The sequence below is a fragment of the Lepisosteus oculatus genome, unplaced genomic scaffold, assembly GCF_040954835.1.
Source record: "Lepisosteus oculatus isolate fLepOcu1 unplaced genomic scaffold, fLepOcu1.hap2 HAP2_SCAFFOLD_40, whole genome shotgun sequence".
NCBI lineage: Eukaryota > Metazoa > Chordata > Actinopteri > Semionotiformes > Lepisosteidae > Lepisosteus > Lepisosteus oculatus.
Window position 1 is genome coordinate 2870001 of NW_027167934.1, and position 21148 is coordinate 2891148.

Below are 21148 nucleotides of genomic sequence, written 5' to 3' on the forward strand. Positions count from 1 at the left end.
TCTTACAACTTTTGAGCTGACACAGTTTTGGAAAATGTTTCCTTCACGCTGCACTGTACCACATAGGCAGCCAAGAGTCTCCAAAACAAAACAGAATTGACAGTCATATAATGTCCATTAACCCCGGTTTTAAAAGCAGCATCATGTCTGCCATCATAAGAATATGAGTCCAATATTTTAGAATTAACCTTACCTGTGGTGTCTTTAATCCCTATTGCTCAATGCACGGTGAAAGCATTGCATACGTGTCTGACAATGAGGAATGACAGTCATTTGCCTGTTTCACAAATGATCGTATTTTACTAGAGATTCTGTTTGGGATTCAGCTGTGCATTCGGACAGCAATCCCTTTCAAGAAATGATACGTTCTGGATGAGGTCAAAGGTGCTGAAACACTGTATTTAGGATGTTTGCAGTGATTGTGTCTCCTGCTTCAACGCAGTGATATATAGATGTGCTCCTGTAATTTATTGGTACATGCCCTGGGCAGTAAGCAGTCTGAGGATTTATTTCCAGACGGCATAGAGCAGTGAAGTAGTGAAGTAGTGCAACACCACTTTATCATTATATTATTAGAACCTATTCTACTTAAATTATAACATTATACACAATTTGAGTTCATTTTAAAAATTAAAAGGTAATGAAAGGAATGCATATTAATGAGGAAGATAATACCGATATGCATGTGATAATCTTCCTTATATCATGTAGTGCGTCATTTGGACACTTTGTGGGCTTGAAATACAAAGAAAATCATGTTTTATGGTACAAGATAAATACAAAACTGAAGCTTTTATTTTAATTAGATTTGTTTATAAAGCATAAGCAATCATTTATTACATTACTATATGTGAAAATAACATTTTAGCATCATATTATTACATACAGGTCTTTAGCTTCAGCACAGTGATATATATATATATGCTCAGTGATTTATTGGTACATGCCCAGGTCAATAATCAGAATGAGGATTTATTTCCAGACGGGCTACAGGTAGTGTTGTGAAATACTTCAACACACTGGATCGCAGATTTAGACCCCCTGCACTCTTACTCCTTAAAAACCAAAGAAATGAAGATATGTAGCAATCACATTGTAACAGGGGTGACAGTGACTTAATGCTTATACTAGTGGACTTCAGGTACCTTTAGGGTACGGTGTTCCCTGAAGGGCTCTCAAACCCCACATTTCAGATGCCTAGCTGTATCGCTGATCTATTGCACCTCAGAATCACTTTTAAACCTTACCTCTGGTATCTTTAATCCCTATTGCTCAACGCATGGTGAAAGTATTGCATAAATGTGTCTGAAAATGAGCAATGGGCACCTGAGAGACTCATTTGCCTGTTTCACAAATGATCATATTTGACTAGAGATTCTGTTTGGAATTCAGTTGTGCATTCTGACAGCAATCCCTTTCAAAAAACGATACATTCTGGATGAGGTCAAAGGTGCAGGAACACTGTATTTAGGATGTGTTTTAAAATCCATTGACTGATCCCCGAATCCTGAAGTTTCTTCGCATGATATCGGGCTTGCAACCACTTTCTGAAAAATGATGAAAAATACCAAAAATGAAAAAAAAAATATCAATTCTAGAGCCTAAGAGGAAAACAAGACAAATTTATATCTCCAAATAATTTTATGTGCTTCAGAAGAGCCCAGGAAAGTTTTTTGCATACATGAAACCACGCCCGTTTGCACGTAAGCAGACATGGTTGCACACACGACTTCATGAAAGCACGCGTGCATGCGAAGTCATCCTGTTGAGCATTTGAAAAGCCGCACCACGCCGCACTTGAAATAGCTCTTACATTAGTGGTAGACGCAGGAATCGCCTTTTTATTTACGCTCTTACCAACGCGATGGAAAGCAAAACAAAGCAAAGCAGAGCAAAACAACGAACAAACAAAAACCCTCACGTCCCGCACTTGCAAATAACACCGTTACGTGCTCAAGCGGTATTGTATGTCATCCTACCACTGCACCCCGGGGCGTACGGTATATGGGAACGAGCACACGCCACGAATCGTCTCGAATCACTCCCTACAGCTGTAAGGCACCTTGAAGCGTGCACCCCCAACATTCTTCTTTGCGCATCTGTGAAAGGTAAATTCTTGAACAAACTCTGAACCAGCTCTAAGGAAACTAATCAGATTAGACATTACTTTGACTCATCTTTTTACGCTCAGTGCTGGATTGCTCAAACTCCAGCTAGGGTTAGGGTTAGCATTCCCACGCTACTTAGACACTTTGTTTACGCTCAGTGCTGGATTTTGGGAACTTCAGGACGAGTGGGAATTTTCTCCTATCTGTCAATTCTGTTTTGTTTTGGAGACTCTTGGCTGCCTATGTTGTACAGTGCAGCGTGAAGGAAACATTTTCCAAAACTGTGTCAGCTCAAAAGTTGTAAGAAAACCTCTCCAGCTGCTTTAACTCTCTTGATTTTTGTCATTTAACGTGACACTCGATGTATAACTGGAGCCTCACATATGCAAATGGTGAGGCTCCAGTTCGACACCACTTTACAGTATATGACAAAAGCATGGCAGACTGTGCCATGACCGGCAGATAACTTCTGCTTATTTTTACCATATTAAACATTGGAAATCCTCCCACTTGCATTTGTGACACTTGATTTTGGCTCCACCTAATACACTCTTAAAACTTCAAACACTTTTCTCTTCTCCCGCAACACTCTTGTCTGTCGGCACTATGTGGCAGCGTTGCATGACAACCCATCTCACCACGGAAAGGAACCTAACAGCTTTGGTAAGAGAGGAGAAAAGGACCTGGCCCGTACGGGGCTCGAACCCACGACCTTGGCGTTATTAGCACCACACTCTAACCAACTGAGCTAACCGGCCTCACGACAGTGGTCCTCTCTGTGCTGACACTGCTCATGATGTTTCCCGAGCCGAAACTGCGTTTTTCCAAGCAATTTGACAAAGCCCGCCCACTGAAAACTGCAGCAGATCGTGTAAAGACGTTCAACTTTGTAATTACTGCACGCACAGGAAGCAGAATAAATTCCTCTTTTCAAACTGTCAAAGGTTTGCTTTGCGAACGCTGCAGGACATCGCACAATCTCTTTTGAACAGGGACGAACGATTTCTTATGGGGCGCAGTAAGTACAGACGTTTAAAAAGCTCCACTCATGCCGACGATGCAGCATGAAGAAGCGCAACCTAACGTTTGACAGACAAAGGCCGGGCACCGCTACGAGCAATATGAAATCAAACTGACAGCACACGGCGTTTCGCGCTGACTCAAAAGTGATCTCGACAGACGCTGTTCTCTGCATAACGCTGAAAGAGCTAAAGAGCGTTTCTGTTGAGACGTAACAAGCTCGTTTCTTTCTACCATGATGTCACCATGACCAAATCTGTCTTTAAGCACCTTGCTCAGTCTCTGACGACACTGTCAAAAATTGCTTTCGCCGATTGTATTGCAAACCGGCGGAAGCGGGGTATTGGGAAAAGTTTTCAACTAGCAATAATCGCGCCTCGGCTAAACCTCACAGGCTACGATACTGCCACTGCGCAAAGCTGATAGTTGCCAGGCAACCGCGGGGATCCTATGGAAATCGTTATCGATAGTCTCATGGCATGTCGTTTCTGTAACGCTTCATATTTGTCCTCTTCTTCATCTAGCTTGAGGTTTTGAAGAATTTCATGGCAGACAAGGTCTCCGTCGGGAACAAAGGGCGTTGTGAGAAAACCGTTGCTTATTTTCAGCAGCAGAAATACAACCCTTTAAGTACAAGATGACAGAACAATGAGGAAGGGCATGCCGGGAGGAACTCATGCACTACAGAGGAAAGGGGGCGGGCACGTACAGTTCACATTCAAGCCACAAGTACTCTTCTCGGATGTTGCACAAACAAATCCTAACGTCTTGAAAGCATTGCAGCATGTTTGTGTCCCACTTCCCGTGGCTGCAGGACGACTGACACGAACGGACAAACACAATCTGTGGCGTTTAGCGTGACATAGTCTTGCAGGCATCGTGCTGTCTCACTGCAATACTATACCGCTGGAGGAAACAGTCCATCTGGCCATGAAACTCATTTAAACGTCTAGCTACAGCAACTAACTATATCATGATTTATTCAGGATGTGTGGAATCAGCACGTCCCGGAGACAGCTTCCGAAATCGTGAGCATTCTCTGGTGGTAGGGGCGTTCAAGATGGCGCTCAGGTGGGAGGTAAAGTTTAGTGGTTGAGGAGTTTTTTTGAGTTTTTCATGACCTGAATGTTAATTTTTGCTTTTTTTGACTACAGAAAAATAAGGACTTAACACTAGTTGTTTAAACTTCAGTTATAATTGAAAGAAAAAAAAACGATTTTTTTTAGGTTTAAGAATTTCGATATGAGTAACACTGGGAAAAGAAAAGAGTGCTGGGTCCTCGAAGGAGAAATCTAAGATACCTCAATCGTATATGTATAGCACTACAAGAAAATCGATGGAACTACAGGGAAAAGTGAAGCAGCTGGAGGGGACGTGGAAAGAGTGCTGGAGATGCGCTCGTACGGTAGAGCCGGAGTCCCTGCCCAGCACACCTGTGAAAACCCCGGCGGCCAAGAGAGGAAGGGGCGACCTGACGCTGGAGGAGCTCCAAACCAACATCTTTAACATGATGGGTGAGCTGAAGGAAATGATTCGATTTAATACAGTCGCAATCGAAAGTCTTAAAAAGTCCATGGACTGTGTGTTTAAAGAGGTTGAAGACTTAAAGAGTGAAGTAAAAGTTCTTAAACAAGTAAATACCGAACAAGAAAAGCATATTAAAGAACTTGAATTGAAAGTGAACGATGTAGATAGATACTGTCGACGATGGAATTTAAAATTATTTGGAGTTAAAGAGGAACGTGATAAGGACCTTGTTGCAACAGTGAAGGGTATCTGTAAAAGGACCCTGCCGGACCAGGAGGACGTAATATCGGCCATTGACTTTGTTCACAGGCTCGGGAGAGCGAACATGTCTGGGCAAGTGCGCCCCAGATCGATTATAATACAGTTCACCAAGAGGACGGCGAGGGACATGCTCTGGCGAGCGGCGAGGGGGAATGAGTATTTGAATGGGAACAAACTGAGGTTTGCAGAGGAACTGTCTGCCGCGGACAGGAGCACCAGGAACCAGCTGTGGCCCCAGGTTGAAGCTGCCAGAAGAGAGGGGAGGAGACCCTACTTTGTGGGAGCGAGGGCCTTTGTGGACGGGAAGGAGATTTGCTCCCAGTGACTGCTCAGTTAATGATTATGTTTGGTTTTATTTGTTATACCAGTATATACTAGTGTTTCTTTAGTGTTAGTTTGGAATGGTGTAGTTAAGTGTTAAGGACTGTTATAGTTCTGGTTCTTTGAAAAACTCAATAGTTTAGATAGTCTTAGAGTTAGTTATTTGCTTTTGTGTATGTCTTTTTCATGAATGCCAGAGGTACTCGAAATGTTGTTAAAAGAAAAACGTTTTTTTTGTTTTGTAAAAAACTGTGCTGAGTTTTATTTTTTTACAGGAAACGCATGCATGTTGAAACTAAAGTTTATAATTGAGAAATATTAAAGCAAGGAAAATATGATACGTGTAAAATATACAATTTGATCACATAATTACTTAATTACCTCTGGTAGTTAAATGTTTTTTTTCTGCTGCGTTTTTTTTCTCTTGTACATGACTCTGATCCTCTTGTTGTATTTGTATTTGTAAATTCTACATGTTTAATAAAAATAAAAAAAAGCATTATAATCAAGTAGCCACAGAAATTGCATCACGCTTTCATGTATGCTATTGCAGACACCAACGTTGCCTAGATAGAAAACCGAAATAGCCGTGGTTTGCTTGCTGGTCTGAAGGATCTCTCTTCGAATCTCTATCATTTGTCAATGGAAGTAAAACGCGCTGCAATCTGATACGTTCAGAATCAAACCCGCAGCTGTTGTTCGACTTTATTTCTTGACTAATTACAACTGAGTGTCGCATGAGCAGTTACGTAAACTTGTCTGGTATATTTGAACACAAATGCCGTTCTTCAATTAAAACTAACAGTACATTGTCAGGGACATTCAGTTCTATACAAACAAGAGACAGACAAGAGAATATTCCTACCTTCATGTGGACTACGTGTTGACTTACTGATCGGAATAATTGAAAAGTTCGGGTTCATAGCCGATGCAGTGCGTTCTAATTAGAACAACAGCAACGCTGAGCTCTCAGCACCGTACTGAGCCCAGGTGTTTTTCTAAAGCTGTCAGGTGCAGTTCATTTACATGAAGGAAATCTCTTACTGGGTACGATTACAATGCAGTAAGTAGCACAGGCTACTAAGGGAGTAGCCTGATGCGTTTAAAAACGACCCGAGCCAGCCAGGAGTCGAATTTACAATCTCCTAATCCGTAGTCAGACGCGTTATCCATTGCGCCACTGGCCCTGGTGTGACACTGCAGGACTGTAACCCAGTGAGCTCAGCACTGCAACTAGTAAAATATTACCCGCGGTCCATTCTTTTCCAAAAGTGAGAAACACCTGTTTTCTACATGTTGTCTGTTTTAAAACCATATCTCTTTAAACCAAACCAAGAGTTTGTCTTTTGCACTGATATTCTGATTCATTTCGATTTCAAAGAAAAAAAAACATTATCTTCCAAAGCATCATAAAATTGTCCCTTCTTCCAGACTCTACTTCTCTCTTGTAGTAGTACAGCAGACCTTTCCAGGTGAGCAGATAACAGAGTCCGAAATGAGCTTCCTCCATCAAGCAAAGTACCTGAACATGACTCTGTCTTCATAAATGCGCCCCTGTAATAAAGAAATTAAATCCAAAATCAAGAGGGCAGTTGCCTACTGAAGTTCAAGAAGTCATCAATTTTAACCTAGCAACACATTAAAGGCTGCATCTATACAAGTATGATTCTAGAAATGCTCACCAGATTACGTTTTAAGAAGGAACTGCGCCTCAGGTTTCGCCGAGATCTTAACTCGGATGGCAGGATTCAGAGTCCGGAGTGTGGACTGATGGAGCACGGAGGGTCCATATACTGTGGATCCCTCAGTGATCTTCCGCGTATTCAAACCGCCAGCGTGTAACTCCCCTGTCCCCGTGACCTCATTGCTCTGCTCTCACCTCTGTGCAGCCGAGCCCGACTCATGATAAAGTGGAAAAAAATATGCCCCCAACGTGAGATTTAATTTAGATTTCACAGATGCGCAAGGAAGAATGTTGGGGGTGCACACTTCAAGGTGCCTTACAGCTGTAGGGAGTGATTCGAGACGATTCGTGGCGTGCGCTCGTTCCCATATACCGTACGCCCCGGGCTGCAGTGCTAGGATGACATACAATACCGCTTGGGCACGTAACGGCCTTACATGCAAGTGTGGGACGTGAGGGTTTTCGTTTGTTCGTTTTGTTTTGCTCTGCTTTGCTTTGTTTTGCTTTCCATCGCGTTGGTAAGAGCGTAAATAAAAAGGCGATTCCTGCGTCTACCACTAATGTAAGAGCTATTTCAAGTGCGACGTGGTGCGGCTTTTCAAATGCTTGTGGGCATTTCTCTGTTGTTGATTCTTTTTTTGTGTGTAACAAAGTGGCATTTTCATGTCCGGACGGGGAGACTTTATCATTCCGACATGAAGCCACCCTTAAGTCCTCTGAGGCGTGTCTGTCTGCAAGGCTTGTATTTTGGAAATGTTTTTTTTAAACGGAGAATGACTTTGAAATAGGCTTCCGCCGGCGCCTCGCGATCCAGGTAAGATTGTAGCAAGAACGCAGCGGCGGTGGGGCTTGCTGTAGTCGTGGCCGAGTGATTAAAGCGATGGATTGGAAATCCATTGGGGTCTCCCCGCGCAAGTTCGAATCCTGCCGACTAGGTTGTCCGCCTCCAGTCCTTGTGTTCCGGCGCAAGGAAAGAAGCGTGCCTCTTTGCTGTTCCTGGTGGTTTTAAAACGCCAAATCGCTTGTACCCGCTGCCTTGGAAATAAATTCTTCAGCATCCGCGAATGCCTTTTTGCAGCTAAATGACGGTGTAAGTGTGTTTAGCCAGCGGGACTGGCTAGAGACGTAACTAAAGAGACTTGACGAAAATCAACTTAAGGAGATTGGAAAATATAAGAGCGTCTGAAAGTATAAGTACAGTACAGGTGGACGTAAAAGTAGTTAGATAAACAGTGTTTGTATTTTTATACAATTAGTTGCAATAGAGGAAACAATTTGGGTTTATTCGAATGTCTCAGACATGCTGAAACGCTGTAGGTTTAGAATCGAGACTGGGGAGAATAACGTCTTGTGAGAAGATCTGTTTACCTAACGATTAGATCCTGTAAATCCCTTGTACCCTCCCTAAGTCTGTCCCAGTCCAGTGGATAAAAATGTACTGTTAATGGAGTGTTGGTTTCTCTGTTATGGGATACTGGAGCACTACTGTCATGCTTGTTTCACTCCTCTGTTCAACAGTGTGCTATAGAGTAATGTATATGGGGAGACGGCAGGAGGCCACAGGAGTATTGGGGCAGCAAGTTTTACTTGCCGAGTACCAGATTTTAATGGGTGGTTTTATCCCAGATCTATTGGGTTGGAATATTATGCATTACAAAGAATGACTATCCAGAACAGGGTATCACGTGGCTTCAACTGACTGTGATCACTCAGTATGTTGATAGTATTCTGAGTGCTTCCCCTGACGAGGAAACCCACAAGTCTGAGTTGCTTCAGCTTTAGAGTGTCTAATAGAAGCAGTTATGATAAGGCCCTTTTGTGTCTAGCATTGTGAAATTTTAACAGGGCTTGGGTGCAATGTTTTTACAGGGTGAGCACAACTCTTAACAGATCTGCTTAAGGGGGGAGTGCAGTACAAGGACAAGATTGCCTTGGTTCCCGCAACAAAAGCCGCCTATAATAATTTGAAACAAGCTCTCTTACAGGTGCTGAGACTGGGGTTTCCTCAGATGGATCAACCATTCCTTTGTATGTAAGTGTGGACAAAGGGTTACTGTATATGTATATAATGTATGTATTTGTTGCATGTAGGCCACAATTCTGGATGGCTATGGAGAAATAGGATTCTCTCACAACGGCAGGGACTCCAGTTAAGAATACTAGGCTTGTCTCTGAACTGATTTGTAGTTTTACAGCTGCCGACAGAAGCAGCTTGAGTAAGGTGTAAATAACACAATAAATAAAGAATTCCAGTAACTCAAGGTAACAACCATGCAGATGCAGATGCCAGACGAGCTGCACTGGGAGAGCGGGAGTCTGAGACCCCTGTGAAACCTCTATTGGGGAAAGGGGAGAATTCAGGTTGAGGCCTTTAATAGATGTTTAATAGTGGTTAGAACAAATGTGTAAAGAATGTGGGGTTGTATGATGATGTGATGTGGGCTGGCACATACCCAAGTGTATGACAAAGATGATCCCAGGGTATGGACTGCCCTGCCCCTTGGATACTGATCTAGGGGCAGACTACACTGGGAAGGTGTGCCAGGCTGTAATTGCCTCACTAGGGGTAAGTTGGAAGTCACATTGCCCCAATCACCCACAGTCTGAAAGACCAACTAAGGAAATATCAACTGAAGGGACACCGTGGGTAGATAACTCTCTATTAAAGTGTTGTAGGTTTGTTAACTGAAGCGGTGCACAGGGCTTGTGAACAGGTGCCGGACGCTTGGGGACCTCCAGCAGAGGGGAGACACGACCGGATACCTGGCGAGTGGGTGTAGGTGAAGAAGAGATACCCTGCCAGATGTTGCAATCCTGCTGGGAGGGACCATATCAACTGCCACCAATTACTGATTGTGCCATCTGAGTGACAGGATGAGATCGCTGGATCCGCGCATCGCACTTTCACTGACCCACGGCACCAGAGACTGAGTGAACAGAAAGAAGGATGTTGTTACCGTTTCTGTGTCTGATGCTTCCTAAGACCAACAGTGTGCTTGTTAGGCCTGAGGAGCATTACTGGGGATATGGTATCAATACATTCCGGGTGTTGGGATATCTATCAGGGTAATACATTTCTAATTGGACTATAAATAATGTCATATTGTCTGCTTTAAAACTGATGTTTTCAACTCTATTGTAGAGATTCTAGAATCAACTAATAGAGAATTGAAATAAAAAAGGGCATAAGAAGACATTACCAAGAACGACCACAAGATGGAGATATTGTCTAGACATTACCAACAACGACCACAAGATGGAGATATTGTCCAAAGAGGCAAGAAGGGCAAAGCCGCGAAAAGGTAAAAGCATTTTTTGAAAGAGATTGCTGTCAGAATGCACATCCGTATCCCAAACAGAATCTCTAGTAGAATATGATCATTTGTGAAACAGGCAAATGAGTGTCTGCTACAATATGATTGCTACATATCTGCATTTGTTGGTTTTTAAGGAGTAAGAGTGCAGGGGGTTTAAACCTGCGATCCAGTGTGTTGAAGTATTTCACAACACTACCCCTAGCACATCTGGAAATAAATCCTCATAAGTGCAAACACATCCTAAATACAGTGTTCCTGCACCTTTGACCTCATCCAGAATGTATCGTTTTTTGAAAGGGATTGCTGTCAGAATGCACAACTGAATCCCAAACAGAATCTCTAGTCAAATATGATCATTTGTGAAACAGGCAAATGAGTCTCTCAGGTGCCCATTGCTCATTTTCAGACACATTTATGCAATACTTTCACCATGCGTTGAGCAATAGGGATTAAAGATACCAGAGGTAAGGTTTAAAAGTGATTCTGAGGTGCAACACATCAGCGATACAGCTAGGCATCTGAAATGCGGGGTTTGAGAGCCCTTCAGGGAACACCTTACCCTAAAGGTACCAGAAGTCCACTAGTATAAGCATTAAGTCACTGTCACCCCTGTTACAATGTGATTGCTACATATCTTCATTTCTTTGGTTTTTAAGTAGTAAGAGTGCAGGGGGTCTAAATCTGCGATCCAGTGTGTTGAAGTATTTCACAACACTACCTGTAGCCCGTCTGGAAATAAATCCTCATTCTGATTATTGACCTGGGCATGTACCAATAAATCACTGAGCATATATATATCACTGTGTTGAAGCTAGAGACCTGTATGTAATAATATGATGCTAAAATGTTATTTTCACATATATTAATGTAATAAATGATTGCTTATGCTTTATAAACAAATCTAATTAAAATAAAAGCTAAAGTTTTGTATTTATCTTGTACCATAGAACATGATTTTCTTTGTATTTCAAGCCCACAAAGTGTCCAAATGACGCACTACATGATATAAAGAAGATTATCACATGCATATCAGTATTATCTTTCTTATGAAAATGCATTCCTTTCATTATCTTTTACTTTTTAAAATGAACTCAAGTTGTGTATAATGTAATAATTTAAGTAGAATAGATTCTAATAATAAAATGATCCAGTGTGTTGCTCTACTACACTACTTCACTGCTCTATGCCGTCTGGAAATAAATCCTCAGACTGCTTACTGCCCTGGGCATGTACCAATGAATTACAGGAGCACATCTATTTATCACTGCGTTGAAGCAGGAGACACATAGTCTCTGCAAACACATCCTAAATACAGTGTTCCAGCACCTTTGACCTCATCCAGAACGTATCATTTCTTGAAAGGGATTGCTGTCCGAATACACATCTGAATCCCAAACAGAATCTCTAGTAAAATACGATCATTTGTGAAACAGGCAAATTACTGTCTCAGGGGCCCATTCCTCATTCTCAAGACACATGTATGCAGTACGTACACCATGCATTGAGCAATAGGGATTAAAGACACCACAGGTAAGGTTAGATGTCATGTTCTATGATCATTTCTTTCAGCATTAGGGACTAAATATACCAAACTTATGATGCTAAAATCCTGAAAAAAGGATGTGCTCCATCTCGGCAGTAGATTGGATTCCAAAACTGATTTGGGTCAATATACATTACCTTTGAAGATAAGGTACAGTCTACTGTAGGGAACCATCAACTTAGAAAGCATTGGCCTTCCCTGGGGGTCAGGTAGGTGCAAAAGATAAACCTTTATCCTATCTTTATCTTAAGATAAGTGGCCAAGCAGTATTTTTCCAAGTTTCACCAAGCTCATCATGTTGCCATAGTAGAAAAAGTTCTATAAAATGTTAAATAACTTTAAAAAAAGCATCTTGGTCTTTCAGTACTGTACAAGGTGAATTAAACTGTCCCTGGTAATAAAAAGTAATTAGAAGCATCCCAGAAACTTTATCTCTAGAAACATTAGCTGTTTTATATCATGTAATTTAGTGTGATGTCAGAATTCAAGGACATTATCACACACAGAAATTGGTTCAGTTAAATCTAAAAAACGCAGCTAAACATGGGTTTAAATGTAAAATAGAAGTCTTACCTCTTGTCAAAAGATTTAATTCAAGAAGCGATGTAATAAATGATTGCTTATGCTTTATAAACAAATCTAATTAAAATAAAAGCTTAAGTTTTGTATTTATCTTGTACCATAGAACATGATTTTCTTTGTATTTCAAGCCCACAAAGTGTCCAAATGACGCACTACATGATATAAGGAAGATTATCACATGCATATCGGTATTATCTTTCTTTTAAAAATGCATTCCTTTCATTACCTTTTACTTTTTAAAATGAACTCAAATTGTGTATAATGTAATAATTTAAGTAGAATAGATTCAGGTAGGAAATATAGAGTCATGATGTTTATGGCTGACATCATTTCACATGGGTGAATTTTAAGCTAAGAAATAAAAACATTTACAATGAAGATACCATTGCTTAATTTTTAATGCGTTTAAAAAATAAATACCTCCTGAGAATAATTTGCCACTCCCAGATCCTTGGTAAGGTACTGTTTGAATCCAATCAGGAGAGGAGCATCCAGGGAGTGCTTTCTATAGAGTCCAGCTTGGGCCACTCTCTTCCGGCCTGCTGATACTTTTTAACTACTCAGGGCCTGTAAGGATATAAAACACCGGTTTAAACATTTTATACCTATAAGACAAATTAGAATTTTAGTAAAAAATTGATACATCTGAAAAATAAAAAGTCTTACTGCTGATAGAGTTCTTCAGAGCTCACATCTTCCCCTTCCTTATCCGCTTCTGTTTCAGTTTCTAGAGCAGCCTCTGGCATCTCTTCCTCCTGGACAGCGGCCTCTTGCTCAGGGCCGCTGGAATGCAGGTATATTCTTTTCAACATGCTTTTACATAATATGTTGTAACAATGATTTCAAAAAGAAACTACAGAAGCCTTACAGATTAAAAATATCTCACCTTGCCAATGTGTCTTCAGGCTTCCCATGTACAAAAAGGCCCAAGGACTCTAGCAGTCTTACAACCACTATCCTGTTTGCCTCACCAGACACGATCTCTATTCTGTGGTAATCCACGATGACCCCATTCTTCAGGTGATTCATCATGTCCTCCCTCGCCTGTTGAGAGGCCATCCTGATCTCTTCTGCCGTGGCGTGCTTCATACACGCCCTCTTCAAGTGAGCAGGAAGCTGATCAAGAGTATTCAGGCACATCTTGCACACCAGGGGAATCCTCGTGGGTTTCCTTTGAAAATAAATAATACCATCTGTGTATAGAAACAAGCTAAGACTGATTTCTTAAATTATCCTTAATTTTCTCTCTCATAGTTTGAGCATAATGATTTTATTGCATTTATATAAGAATTGCTCATTGCTCCAAAATAAATAATGGTTTCATAAAAAAGTGAGCACTTACTTGGTCTCAGTCACAGACTTTCCAATAGAAGCCATTGTGGAGTTCAGCAACTGCAGGTCCTAGAAGTGGGGAAGGAATTTTAAAAGAGAAATTGAATTACAATACAGAAGGAATGGCTGAGGGATCACTGAAATATATATATACAAATTCCAAAGACTGAGTCCATATAGAAACAACTACCTTTCATTTTCAGTATAAGAAAAAAAAAACATTATCTTCCAAAGCATCATAAAATTGTCCCTTCTTCCCCGTGACCTCATTGCTCTGCTCTCTCCTCTGTGCAGCTGAGCCCGACTCACGGTAAAATGGAAAAAAATATGCCCTCGACGTGAAATTTACTCTGGAGCGAGCCAGTGTTGCGCATAGCTGCCTTCAAAGCAGTTGACCCAGGTTCGATTCCCGGCCAATGCAGTTGCAAATGTTTTCAAATGCTGTCATGAGCCTTGGATTGTGACTAGCAAAGTGAAGCCTTTTGAAAGAGCTAAAGCACTGCAAAACGGAATTGAAGGAGAATCTTACAGGGGATTCTGAGCAGTGTCTGCATACATGCAGTCAGATAAAGGTGCTGAAAGCTTGAGCTACTCTCAATGTCATGCTGCCCTTCCCCGGAGTAAATCTGTTACATTGAAAGAATGCTTCTGGCAGGTTCAAAAAGGGACCCTTGTTAATTGGAGAAATCAATGATTTCGAATGAATTCTGTACGCGTTAAAAAACAGCTATACACAGAAAACATGCAGGACACTGCTCATGATGTTTCCCGAGCCGAAACACAGTGCGTTTTTCCAAGCCATTTGACAAAGCCCACCCACTGAAAACTGCAGCAGATCGTGTAAAGACGTTCAACTTTGTAACTACTGCACGCACAGGAAGCAGAATAAATTCCTCTTTTCAAACTGTCAAAGGTTTGCTTTGCGAACGCTGCAGGACATCGCACAATCTCTTTTGAACAGGGACAAACGATTTCTTATGGGGCGCAGTAAGTACAGACGTTTAAAATGCTCCACTCATGCCGACGATGCAGCATGAAGAAGCGCAACCTAACGTTTGACAGACAAAAGCCGGGCGCCGCTACGAGCAATATGAAATCAAACTGACAGCACACGGCGTTTCGCGCTGACACAAAAGTAATCTCGACAGACGCTGTTCTCTGCATAAAGCTGAAAGAGCTAAAGAGCGTTTCTGTTGACACGTAACAAGCTCGTTTCTTTCTACCATGATATCACCATGACCAAATCTGTCTTTAAACACCTTGCTCAGTCTCTGACGAGACTGTCAAAAATTGCTTTCGCCGATTGTATTGCAAACCGGCGGAAGCTGGGTATTGGGAAAAGTTTTCAACTAGCAATAATCGCGCCTCGGCTAAACCTCACAGGCTACGATACTGCCACTGCGCAAAGCTGACGGTTGCCAAGCAACCGCGGGGATTCTATGGAAATCGTTATCGATCGTCTCATGGCATGTCGTTGCTATAACGCTTCATATTTGTCGTCTTCTTCTTCTTCTAGCTTGAGGTTTTGAAGAATTTCATGACAGACAAGGGCTCCGTTGGGAACAAAGGGCGTTGTGAGAAAACCGTTGCTTATTTTCAGCAGCAGAAATACAACCCTTTAAATAAAAGATGACAGAACAATGACGAAGGTCATGCCGGGAGGAACTCATGCACTACAGAGGAAAGGGGGCGGGCACGTACAGTTCACATTCAAGCCACAAGTACTCCTCTTGGATGTTGCACAAACAAATCCTAACGTCTTGAAAGCATTGCAGCATGTTTGTGTCCCACTTCCCGTGGCTGCGGGACGACTGACACGAACGGACAAACACAATCTGTGGCGTTTAGCGTGACATAGTCTTGCAGGCATCGTGCTGTCTCACTGCAATATTATACCGCTGGAGGAAACAGTCCATCTGGCCATGAAACTCATTTGAACGTCTAGCTACAGCAACTAACAATATCATGATTTATTCAGGATGTGTGGAATCAGCACGTCCCGGAGACAGCTTCCGAAATCGTGAGCATTCTCTGGTGGTAGGGGCGTTCAAGATGGCGCTCAGGTGGGAGGTAAAGTTTAGTGGTTGGGGAGTTTTTTTGAGTTTTTCATGACCTGAATGTTAATTTTTGCTTTTTTTGACTACAGAAAAATAAGGACTTAACACTAGTTGTTTAAACTTCAGTTATAATTGAAAGAAAAAAAACGATTTTTTTTTAGGTTTAAAAAGTCCGATATGAGTAACACTGGGAAAAGAAAAGAGAGTGCTGGGTCTTCGAAGGAGAACTCTAAGATACCTCAATCGTATATGTATAGCACTACAAAAAAATCGATGGCAACTAAAGGGAAAAGTGAAGCAGCTACAGGGGCAGCAAGAGGGCGGAGGCGCCGCGCGCCCGGCCGAAGTGTTGGACCGGTGCGCTTTACGTGCTGAAATAAACACGCGACAGCCCCGAAATGTTTCCAGAGTGCTGTGCACTGAAGACTTGCCTGGTGCTCCTCCATGCAGATTCTTTGTCCTCCTCCAGTGCGGGACGAGCCAACACAAGGGACATAATATCCCACATAAAACACATAGCCATTGCAGGCGCCCAGCCGGATTGTAGAGGGCAGGTGCCTTAAGCCTCCATTTACGCTGTCCGGTAGCAAGCGAACCTCGAATTTCCTTGCTCCTGTTTTTATACCATCAACATCTCTAACCTCAGTTCCATGGTGGACGGTGCAGTACTGGTTAAGCCAGGTGTGAATGTCCTCCGTCTTTGCCAGTTCCGAGAACATAACAACATGCACCGTTTTCCTCTCTCTCTGTGTCAGAGGCTGCAAGTTGATCTTCTCAAGTGCAGGAACTTTGCCTCTTTTTGCCTCAAACACATCCACGCATTGTTCAAACAGAGGATAGGTAGCAAATACAACCTCAAATGCTTTCTGACCTGGGAGAGCGAAGATGAAATCCAAGTGCCGAGGTCCCTCTCGGGGCCCTGCAACACAGCGGAAGGGCAGCGAGAAGGAGCCTCTTGCTCTGACGCCGCAAGGCCACAAGAGGGCGGAGGCGCCGCGCGCCCGGCCGACGTGTTGGACCGGTGCAATTTACGTGCTGAAATAAACACGCGAAAGCCCCGAAATGTTTCCAGAGTGCTGTGCACTGGAGGTTTTTGTCTGGTGAAGACTTGCCTGGTGCTCCTCCGTGCAGATTGTTTGTCCTCCTCCAGTGCGGGACGAGCCAACACAAGGGAGCGCATTCGCCAACATCCAGGCACGCAATGCGATTTGGAAAGCAGCTCCTTTCCAAAGAGTTGCACACGAACGATCCTTCAGTCCCGCTCGGGGGGCACGGAACCCCCGCCACACACAGCTTCAAGTAGCGAGTCAGGCGCCGGGGCTTTCGCTTACGGCCACACCACCCTGAACACGCCCGATCTCGTCTGATCTCGGAAGCTAAGCAGCGTCGGGCCTGGTTAGTACTTGGATGGGAGACTGCCTGGGAATACCAGGTGCTGTAAGCTTTTGCTCTCCCGGCCAGCAGGGGTCGCCGTTGGTGCCGTAGGCTTTGGGAGGAAAACCTGCAGGATGGAAAGGTGATCTATAGCCTCATCTCTAGAGATGTTTTGTTGCTGTGGCATGTGTGTGACCCATATTCAAAAAAAAACCCCGTCTGTAAAACGAATATCGAAGCTGCCTCTAAATCTGCAAATGAAGATGAGTCGATAAACCACTCGTTTTTCGTATAACTAGACATATATTCATTTGTTACCGATTTCATTCATTGAGCACGGATACAATAGAGGTACAGCCATTCACTGTTTGACATGTCTGCACTGGTACAGAACCGAGCAATCAGAAAACGGGTGAAACTGTCTTTAGACTCAGCATACAGTACCGAGGCCCCCCATGACCAAATAAAGGCTAACCTCGATAATCAGCCTAAAGAACGCAGACTACAGCAAAACGACTGACTTTGAAAAGGGAATGAACGTCCGGAAAGAGTAGTGGAACTAGCTTGAGATGCTTCTCCGGACCCCTAACTAAAAGCCAGCGAGAACCAGCAGCGGCGTCCACTCCTGTCGAACCGGGATCCTTCCGCAGCCACGCAGCTCGTGGTGTCCTAACCCTCCCGTATCTGATTTTGGACCAAGCACATCAGGGGAGAGCGCGAACGCAGTCCCCCACTACCAGAAATTATGCAGTCGAGATTCCCACATTTGGGGAATTCGCAGGGGTCAGCACAGCCGGAGTGCAATGGCCGAGCCTCGCCCTGGGTGAACCGATTTCGATTTTTAAGAACTTTATTTTCTTTTCACAAAAAAATACAGGAAATCACAAATCAGAAAGCTTTACATTAATATACATACTTAAAACAGTATATATGATCACATCTCATTACATTTTGACACGGTAACAGTTACATAGCAACAATTTTCTTTTTTTCTGGTGCAAATCACATTCTTTATTTAAACATGATAATGTTTTTCACAGTTTCTTGAGATATTGACCTATGCTCTCTATTTCCCACAGATTTTCTGCTTCCTCCGTCCCTTCTCTCCACAGATCTCTGAGGTAATAGTTCTCTCGGGTGATGAACAGGGCCAGGCTACCTGCTGCCTTGACTGGGACCTCGATGCCTTTGAACAGCCCCATGTTCCTCACTCTCCACAGGGCGTCTTTCCCACTGTTCACCACAGCCCAGATCCTGTCAAACACGTCAGGGGGAAGTTTGACAGGAGAGATGCCGTATATGACGAAAGCAGCTGTCAGGGTAAATTGGGGCGAGAGAGCCTGCAACCAATCTTCAAACTGTGCCCAGAAGGCCTTAGCAAAAAAGCAGGACCACAGGAGATGGGTCACAGTCTCCTCCTCGCCGCAGCCCACCCTAACGCAGCGAGGGCTGGGGGTGAGGCCCCTACGGTACAAGAAAGTTCGTACCGGTAAGCACTGGTGGACGACACTCCAGGCTAAATCTCTGTGAATGTTGCACAGAAATTTAGAGGATGTGTGTTTCCACACCTTCCTTGTTTGGGCTGATGTTAAAATGCCCACAGGGGTCTGCCTATTGTTCTGGGGTGCTACGAAATCTTCCAGTTTTTGGACGCTGACATCTCGGAGGGGAATATGGCCAATTGGGTGAGATCTTAGAAAACTTTTAACTGTCCCATAAATTGCAGGGCATGTGTCAGAGAGTGGGACGTCCAGCTTGGGTCTGACACCCCACACTCTGAACACCTCCCTACCTACCCAGAGCCTGGAAAAATAAGTCCAGGTACGCGCTGCAGGTGCTGTTGCAAAGCCTCTCAGCACAGAGGCCAGGAAAATGCACAGCAGCTTCGTAGCAATATCTGGGACAGACTTCCCCCCTGAGGGTAGCGGCCTGTACATTATTTCCCTTCTGAGTCTTTCCTGCTTCCCACCCCATAGAAATTGAAACATCAATCTCCTCAGCACCGCCGCAACACGGTGTGGGATTGGGAAGGTAGAAGCCAGAAAATTCAAGACAGGCAAGAGCTCGGCTTTGATGACCAGCACCTTCCCTGTCATGGTGAGGTCTCGGTCCTTCCATTGCATCAGTTTTTTGTTTAAGATTGGCAATTTGTTCTGCCAATTTACTGTTCCCATCTCTTCTCCAAAATACACCCCCAGGACCTTAATTCTCTTCTCTTGCAGCCTGAGATCATGTCCTTCTTTTGGCTCCCTCCAGTTCTGATAAAAAATCTCACTCTTAGATGTGTTAATTTTTGCAGAGGAAGCCAAAGAGAACCGATCACAGCACTGCAGAGCTCTGCTAATTGAGGCATTGTCAGAGAGGAGCAGGGTGACGTCATCCATGTATAGAGATGTCTTTACCTCTCCTCCCCCACTTCCAGGCACTGGTATCCCATTAATGGCCTGATCCTGGCGCAAGGCACAGGCTAAGGGCTCCATAGCCAAAACGAATAACAAGGGGGATAATGGGCAGCCCTGCCTCACCCCTGAACAGACTTCAAAGGTGCGTGATCTATTGCCATTAACCATGACTCTGCTGTTGCTACCTGTGTACAGCAGGTTAATCCACTTTCTCATGATGGGGCCAAACTTCATGTGCTCAAGTACCGATGTTAAGTACTGCCGGTTTAGGCGGTCAAAGGCCTTTTCTAGGTCTACACCTAAAATGCACAGAGGGAGGGAGCGATCCTCAGAGTACAGACAGACATCCCTCAACAAGGCCAGGTTGTCGCTCATCAGGCGTCCTGCTATCCCACAAGTCTGTTCTTTCCCTACCAGTGAGGCCACTACATTTTGTAGGCGCAGGAAAAGGGCTTTGGACAGGATCTTAGTGTCCACGCCTAACAGGCTGAGGGGTCTCCAGTTCTTTATGTCATTTTTTGCTCCTTTCTTAAACAAGAGAGAGATAGTGCCTTCTCTTAAGGAGTCAGGCAGCAATTCTGTCTTGTAGCTTTCCTCGAATAGGAGCAGTAGCGGATCCTGAAGCAGATCCCAAAAGGTGCAATAAAATTCTTTAGGGAGCCCGTCAGCACCCGGAGTTTTCCCCTTCTGTAAGCTCTCCATAGCCTGTCTCAGCTCTTCTACTGTCAAATCCCTCTCAAGTACTTCCCTATCTTCTTCACTCAAAATGTTTTCTAGCTTTGAGGTAAAAAAATGAATATCTTCATCCTTTACCTCTGTAGAGCTGTACAGTCTTGAGTAGAAGGCCTCGGTGCAGGAGAGGATAGCACTCGGCTCTGTTCTCTCTCGTCCCTCCTCATCAACTACACTTTCCATGACAAACACAGCGGGGCGGGGGAAGAAGACGACACCACACATGCGGGTACATTCAGCTCCGGCGGGAACGAGACATTTGTCGGTCTTTTCAAGTGCCGAGAGCCGAGCAATCCTTCACTTGTATCGTTTCTCCCCGGTGACTAGATCTGGCCCTGCGACTCTCGACTGGGCTCACCCCCGGGGCAGCCCAGCAGGTGTGAGCCTGGCCGGCACCCGGATGGGAGATTCCACCCCGGAAAAGCTCCGGTTGCTGCTGCTCCTGCAAGAGGTGTGACTGGGACCAGTAGGGAGCGCTCACCCTGCGGGCTGTGTGGCTCTCTTACGCCCCAGCCTCCTGATGGCGACACTCTGCTGCACAAACAGGCGCCGTCCTTCGGGGGAGGCGTCAAACCGAGGTCCCGACCCTCCTTGGCCATTAGGAAACCCCAGGGCGTCTCTCAAAAAGAGACGCCGGGGGTGTCCCTCTGGTGTTAGTGCTCCCCTTTACCCATCAGTCGGGGTCTCCTCCTAATCCCCGTCTCACCTGTAACAATCAATGACGAGGCCCCCCTGTCCGTGAGATTTAGTACTCGCGCAAGAGACCGGGGGAAGAGCGCGAACGCGGTCCCCCGCCCCCCACAAAGTGCGCGCTCCGGGTTCCCTCTCGGGGCCCTGCAACACAGCGGAAGGGCAGCGAGAAGGAGCCTCTTGCTCTGACGGCGCAAG

The 21148-nt window shown here is 44.2% G+C and overlaps 6 non-coding genes across 6 annotated transcripts; 2 read left to right on the top strand and 4 right to left on the bottom strand.

The window, feature by feature from the left end:
- Window positions 1–2792: 2792 nt before the first annotated feature.
- On the bottom strand, window positions 2793–2866 carry trnai-aau (transfer RNA isoleucine (anticodon AAU)). Its single transcript has one exon. It is a non-coding gene; the product is annotated as a tRNA-Ile (tRNA).
- A 541-nt stretch (window positions 2867–3407) lies between these two features.
- Window positions 3408–3549, bottom strand: LOC138228237 (U4 spliceosomal RNA). Its single transcript, XR_011185323.1, has one exon. It is a non-coding gene; the product is annotated as a U4 spliceosomal RNA (small nuclear RNA).
- A 4226-nt stretch (window positions 3550–7775) lies between these two features.
- Window positions 7776–7857, top strand: trnas-gga (transfer RNA serine (anticodon GGA)). The gene has a single exon. It is a non-coding gene; the product is annotated as a tRNA-Ser (tRNA).
- Window positions 7858–14963: 7106 nt separating this feature from the next.
- On the bottom strand, window positions 14964–15105 carry LOC138228204 (U4 spliceosomal RNA). The gene has a single exon (XR_011185290.1). It is a non-coding gene; the product is annotated as a U4 spliceosomal RNA (small nuclear RNA).
- Window positions 15106–17077: 1972 nt separating this feature from the next.
- LOC138228179 (5S ribosomal RNA) lies at window positions 17078–17196 on the top strand. Its single transcript, XR_011185265.1, has one exon. It is a non-coding gene; the product is annotated as a 5S ribosomal RNA (ribosomal RNA).
- Window positions 17197–17831: 635 nt separating this feature from the next.
- Window positions 17832–18001, bottom strand: LOC138228133 (U1 spliceosomal RNA). The gene has a single exon (XR_011185227.1). It is a non-coding gene; the product is annotated as a U1 spliceosomal RNA (small nuclear RNA).
- Between the last annotated feature and the right edge of the window lie 3147 nt (window positions 18002–21148).